Source organism: Manduca sexta, chromosome 17 (assembly GCF_014839805.1).
Source record: "Manduca sexta isolate Smith_Timp_Sample1 chromosome 17, JHU_Msex_v1.0, whole genome shotgun sequence".
In the NCBI taxonomy this organism is placed as follows: Eukaryota; Metazoa; Arthropoda; class Insecta; order Lepidoptera; family Sphingidae; genus Manduca; species Manduca sexta.
This window is the reverse complement of record NC_051131.1, coordinates 8,726,693-8,733,360: the sequence shown is the minus strand read 5'-3', so window position 1 is coordinate 8,733,360 and position 6,668 is coordinate 8,726,693. Positions and strand designations below refer to the sequence as shown.

General features: G+C 32.6%; 1 protein-coding gene across 5 annotated transcripts in view; it reads left to right on the top strand.

Moving 5' to 3' along the window:
- The first annotated feature begins 639 nt into the window (after positions 1-639).
- Positions 640-6,668, top strand: part of LOC115443458 (potassium voltage-gated channel subfamily H member 8) — a 78,467-nt gene continuing 72,438 nt past the window's right edge. For all 5 annotated transcript variants that reach the window (XM_030168870.2, XM_030168869.2, XM_030168868.2 and 2 more), the window contains exons 1-2: positions 640-788; positions 2,463-2,620. The gene's annotated coding sequence lies outside the window, so the exon portion shown is untranslated. The remainder of the gene's footprint in view (positions 789-2,462; positions 2,621-6,668) is intronic.

Here is a 6,668-nt window from a genome sequence, read left to right as displayed (position 1 = left end):
CTTACCTTTTACCTTGCTTACCTTTTTAATTTTGTACATAAAAATATATTTTCAGCTTATATGGCGCAAATATCGTTACAACTGTCTACACGAAAGTAATGAGAAAAGGGCGTCAGAAATTATTATAATAGCCAGATCTAATTTATTTAGCTTTGTAATATAATTTTACAGGTCAAATAAATAGTTTGTATCAATGTGCGAGTCTAGTACTGCAATATTATATGGCGCCAACTGTGAAGGAAATGTAGCATTTATTTTCCTCTATAATTCAGTATATTATAGAGGATAACATGTATTTCTGTCAAAAGGCTATTTTCACAAAAAATTACCGGTAATGTAAGAATTATAAAACATGCAGTCTTAGTGTAAATAAAAAAGCTTTCCTAAAGAAATGAGCTAAGTTATACGGTGACGGACATGGCCGCTACCGTGAGGCTCTGACTCTGGAGCCGATAATGAGGATGTAAATTGGTGTGTGCGGCGTTTATAGAATGGGTGGAGGTGTGAGCGCGGGTGGCCCGGGCCGCTCAACCTGTGGCGTATCTGTTGCGCCGCCCGCGACCGCCCGCCGACCGCGCGACCCGGCGCGGCGAGCGGCGCGCCGAGCAGCGCGCCCTGCCCGCAGCCAGTCTGTCACCGCGCCGCTGTCGACAACACCGTCGTCGCGCGAACCCGCCCTCGCGGCTCTCGCGGAAAACCGAGTTTTCTGCCCGAAAACACGTGTCGTGTGCCAACTGAATCAGTGATCGACTAAAACATACAATCCCATGCGGAAACAATTACTCTAGGTAACATATCTGTAGAGTATATACAAAAATGCATGTTCTCGATATTGTGTTTTTTTTTAATTGCAAGCAGTTTGCGAGCTTGTTACGAGATTTATAAATTTATTTAGTTAATTAAATTTATAAAAAAATAAGTACTTAAAACTCAATGCCTACATATAAAACAGATTTCAAAATTGTTTTATGTCTCGTTTAGGTATTCATTAAAGTGATGTTTATAAATATAAAAATATCATAGACATATTTTTTATTTTATGAGCGTTGCTAAATAAAAAATTGTATGTAAGTCGACTCTACAATTATTTTACAACTATTGTGGTAAAATGCATTTAAAAGGTACTTAACATCCGGCATTCCATGTATGATGAATTCTCGTAGCACATATCCAATCCAAAAATAAATAGACATTTGCCAACTGTCATTTGCTACTTTTATTGAACAATTTGTATGAGAGAAAAAAATCGACGTTTTTCTCCTTTATCCATAAATCACTTCACTTTACGTCGGTTTATTTATGTTTACACAAACGTTTTAGATTTTTCCGTGTACATTTTACGAGAAGATATGCACGTACATGTATACTGGACGATATAATACGTCCTGTCGCTTTACTTTGTTCGTGTGGTTTTGAATCATCAGTTATAACGTGTGTTTTCTGAGTAGTTTTATACAAGTCAAATTTGGATTACAGTATATTAATTTGTTATTGTATTGGTAATTTGACGGACGAAACAACATAGATACTAACGAAATAGAAAACTTTTTAAATATTGTATACCAATAAAGAGGGATCGGGTTTTTTAAACTGATCATAAAAAAATGTTGACTAAAACATTAACACTAGTTTATATCGACGGTTAAAAGGTTAATTGATTTAAGCGACATTTTTTTTCAAATAGTTTAACTAGATTAAAACTACACAGAAAGAAGAGCTGATATAAATATACTATGAAACTTAATGTCGCTTAAGTTAATTTTCCTTTGAACCGTCAATATGTAAAAATAAAGAGACTTATTGAAAAAACAAATCCTGAAAACGCATATCTCAACAAGGAAATATCGGAACCCGAAATTAGAAAGCAAAATATTCCTTATGGACTTGAGCACCTCTTTTCATACATTTGAATAATTTTACGTTCATTTCTCGTTATTATTAATGGTTCGCAAAACTGGTCTTATTATGTTACGATTCAAAAGCGAGTATTGAATAAAATATTTATAATCGGCAAAACACAAAAGTTGGCAAAATAATATTGGATTGGAAATATTAACCTTTATGTACCTAATCAAGTGTTTCTATAAGGTATGAAATATATTTCTAATGATTGGTTAAATTACTGACCTGATTCAATATGATAATGGTTTTATCCTTTAAATAATAGAATATATTCATACGTACGGTATACAAACCTATAACAATATTATTCCGTAGTTGAATTCTAAAATGTTCCGAGTTTCAAGTTAATCCGCAATCATGGCATCAGTGCCAGTAATCGTCTCAATCCTCAGTCATTAAGACCCCGAAGTTATCGTAGATATGAACTATTATCTGCATCTGCTATCTTAGATCGATACAAATAAATGTACCTACTGAATTATCGCACGCCGAATAAAGTAGTAAGTGCGCATTCTTATCTAAAAATATGTTTCCCGCATAATTTATAACGTTGGTTACAGTTGCTTGAAATAGTAAGTGAATAAGTGAAATAAATACAAGAAGAGTGTTTGGATAAAGTGCAGTGGAGTGCAGTTTTTCGTCAGTGCTGCGAGTCCTGATGGCCGGCTCGGCCCGGCCGCGCTAGATCGATCCCGCCACAGCGGCGCGGCTACCGTCCGTAAGTGCATACTACCTACATGTGTAATCATTCAATTGCTATACGATTTGGCATGGCAGCGCGTACTCCGGCACGTATGGGATAAAAACGATCGTGCTGCGTGCACTCAAAACACATTTCTTGATGCAAACATATTACCACGTGGGAATCGAATATAGGCACGTTGTTTGATGTGTAATGGTTTTCATTTTGAGCAAATGTCAAAAGGGAAGAAGAATAACAGATAAAGACAGTGTCGTAAAAAAGTGAAGGCGGTGGGGACAGTCAGTCCCGGGTCACAGCAATGGTTATTATTGAAAATATTATACCTAATAAGTGTATTTGACAACTAAGAGTAATATTAAAATGGGCTTTTGTCGCTGTCGCTGGTTTCAATAAAATTGCGAAAGACAGATACAATTCTCTAAATCTACGAATAAAGTAATAGTAATACAAGTTGTTACAAATATCAGTTTATTGGTATTTTGCACAGTTTTTTTCGGTTCCTAGTCGGATTGTTGGAATGTCGGATTCCCTTTCGGAAAATTTCACCTTTCACCACTATAGATCACCACAAGTCAGTCACAGCTCCTCCGACATATTAACGATTTTTCCGAAATATAAGTCCTACTGCGTATTTACCCAGGACATAAAGCAGTTTAATGTAAACTAAGGAATTAGTATACCTGTGGGCCAAATGACATTCAAATTATGTAAGTGCTTTTTGCGTTTACTTTTAACAAACATCTTCACAAACTTTCGCATTTCTAGTTTTAGTAACATGCTCAGGGGCATACCTAGGTACCAGTTAGTGAAAACAAGCTAAAGTGGAAGAAAGTTTAGGAATCTTAGCAGTAAAAAGCGAGATAGTACAAGACAAGAAATAACCTCATCATAGCCGAAAATTATAGAAACTACAGGAGATTTGATGCTCTCTACATTTATAATTAATCTCTATATTTAGAAGAGAAATGCATTACCTAACTGCTTACCGTGCGAAATTGACGTGATTATTTTATAATTATCAGTAAACTGATTTCATATACAGTTAATTTATAAATCACCATAACGTATTTAGGTATTATATTATTAGTACTCTACACATTATAATAATCATTTGACAAGTTTATTACTCACAAAATTAGAAATTAAAATTGCAAGGCACATTAAAAAGTCTATTTAAATTAATAAAAGCGCAACGAAACCATTTATTAACACAATTAAAATTAATTCCGCAATAATTATATTTTTTAGTTCCTGTTATGAGAAGCATACGAAAAAAAATTATATAACTGCACAGTGAACGGGCCAGGTAAACTTTGGAATATTGCCAAAGATGTTTTCTTACGTTTCTTCTTAATCAAAAGCGAATAACTATAAATTATGTCGACGTTTTTGTTTGTGAGAACAAAGCGATGGTTGCCGACGGGAGAAAACTTTCACCAAAATACCGGCAATTATAAACCAGCATGGCCATGGTTAATATTTATTTACACTACACTACATGCTCCGTGGAAATATTTACAATCCGAACGGACCTACGTGAAATAAATCATGTTTTGGACCTGCGTTTACCGAAAACAATACGCGGCTGCGTTCTGAATTCACATCTATTTTTTAGACAATGAATTCTATCGCATTATGTTCGCGCTATGTTAAGCTTATTAACGTGAGTATATTGGACATGGTGCTATAAAATGCTGTTTATATATGAAACTATAACTGTAAAGCTTATTATAATTCTTAACCTTTCATCTTCTCACGCGAGTCAATGCTAGGCTTTATTGTAACCCAAATAAAAATTGTTTATAGTATATTTTTAAACGTTGAATAACATTACGATATTTAAGTTACAAGATAGAAAAATCTATGAATATGGAAGAAATCAATTGGTGATCAATAAGAAATATAGGACGGTGCGAAATTTTTTATAAAATTAAACTATTAGGCGTCGTTTAATTTCTTCTATTTCTCTTTCAACAGGTACTGTTTTTCTTGGGTATATTATCTGATTACAGCGTTATGAAACCCAGGAAGTATAATAGTAATGATGATATGGACTCAAAGGTTTAAAACCTTATTACAGTGGATCTAGAAAGATCTTACCTTGTCCAAATCTGATCGAAAAAAATAACCAGATCACGGGACTTCAAGATATCATTTAGGGATCTGATTACTTTGTCTGGCTGTAACCATATGGATTTCAGAATGGATCAACGAATCGTTGTATTCTTTCGCAAATATAATGAATATACCTATATATTTTTTATTGATTAGCCTACCTTAGTGCCATTGTAATTAAAGGTGAAGGTTGCATGTAAATTATATATAACAATAAATAATGTTTCTAAAATTACTTGTATATAATTTTAATACCATGAAGAATAAAAATGATTAAATAATTAAACTAAAATAAATAAATTGAGTTTTAGAATAAAAAATTTGTATTGTTGAATAAAGCCTAAAATTAAAAGTTAAAAATTAAATCAATTTATATGAAATTCAAAGTTTGAAGAACAAAATAAAATAATTTTAAAAATTTAAATATACAAACAAATAGGTAATTTATTGAAATAAAGTAATATTAAATTTAGAAATCATTATACTGTATATTTCGTATCGATAATGCATTTAAAAAACATATTAACGGCATAATGCGTGATACGGGAGTGCCTAATAACTAGGACAATAGGGACTAGCCCGCCACGCATAAAATCCTTTTTTTCTTGATATGAAAGGCATGTATTTGCAATAGCCCTTTTTTACAATATTTATTAAGTAAATAATTCGGCACTGTCATACAACATAAACCTACTTACCAAAGATATTAAACAGTTCTTAGAAGTCTTTGGTATTTACGAATTTGTAAGTAAAAGTTTTGTTACAAATTTGTAAGTACCACTGCGCTCCTTACTACAATTACGCACAGCATTTGTTAGGAGAAGAAAAGTATATATAATAGGAAAGAGCGGAAGTACCTAGGGATTGACTTTAATGACCAGCCCACATTGCGATATCCTTCACGTCATTTTTATCATTAAACTATATATTACTAAACACAACACCTATACGGCGACTAATAAAATTCACGATAATAGTACGTAAAGCTTTCACACCCTTTACGACTGAGTAAAACGTACTCATAAAAATGGAGAATAATGCAAAGTACTTATATGACTTTTAAGGAGTAAGAAATGTGTCTAAAGATATAAACTAGTACACTATATTTATTTACAATTATTCTACTCCTACGTGTTGCTCACGTCTTCACGCGCGTGAAAAGCCTTTCTCGCTGCAATAGTCTCTAAATTAGTATACGACTCTAGCGCCACCTATTTTAAAAATCAAAATTAAAATCCTGTTATTTTCCATGGAAGTAAGTTACCGGTATATCAGTATCCTGTGTATTAATCTAGGATATGGTTTACCCGTTGGCAAAATTTAATCCATAACCGTTAAGTCGTTTCTACGTTTACTTCTAACAAACATACAAATATCCAAACATTTTCACAAACTTTTGCATTTATAATATTTATAAAATACAATACATTTATAATATTAATAATGTTAAATAAGATAAGATTAAGTCTGTTTGATTAAAATATTATGACACGTTGATTTAAATCTTTAAAAAAATAGGGCTGAGTAAAAGATTTTAGAGTATTACAACTACAGTCACATAAAATTTTGTTAACAACTAGTTTTACCTACGAGAATATTTGAAATGATTAAGGTGGTAGCTCAAGGTCCATTTTCATACATATTGTTTCGGCTTTAATCTGGGTAACTAAACAAGTATTGGCAAGTAAAGAATTTAAATTCACGTCTAGTTAGTGATTAGTTCTCGCAGTTGAAAGAAAAATGTAAAAATAATTAATAATCATGGATATTTCTGCCTTTAAAATTTTGTCATATTAAATTTTAAAGGCCGAAATATCCATGATTATTAATTATTTTTACGTTTTTCTTTCAACTGCGAGAACTAATCACTAACTAGACGTGAATTTAAATTCTTTACTTGCCAATACTTGTTTAGTTACCCAGATTAAAGCCGAAACAAAATGTATGA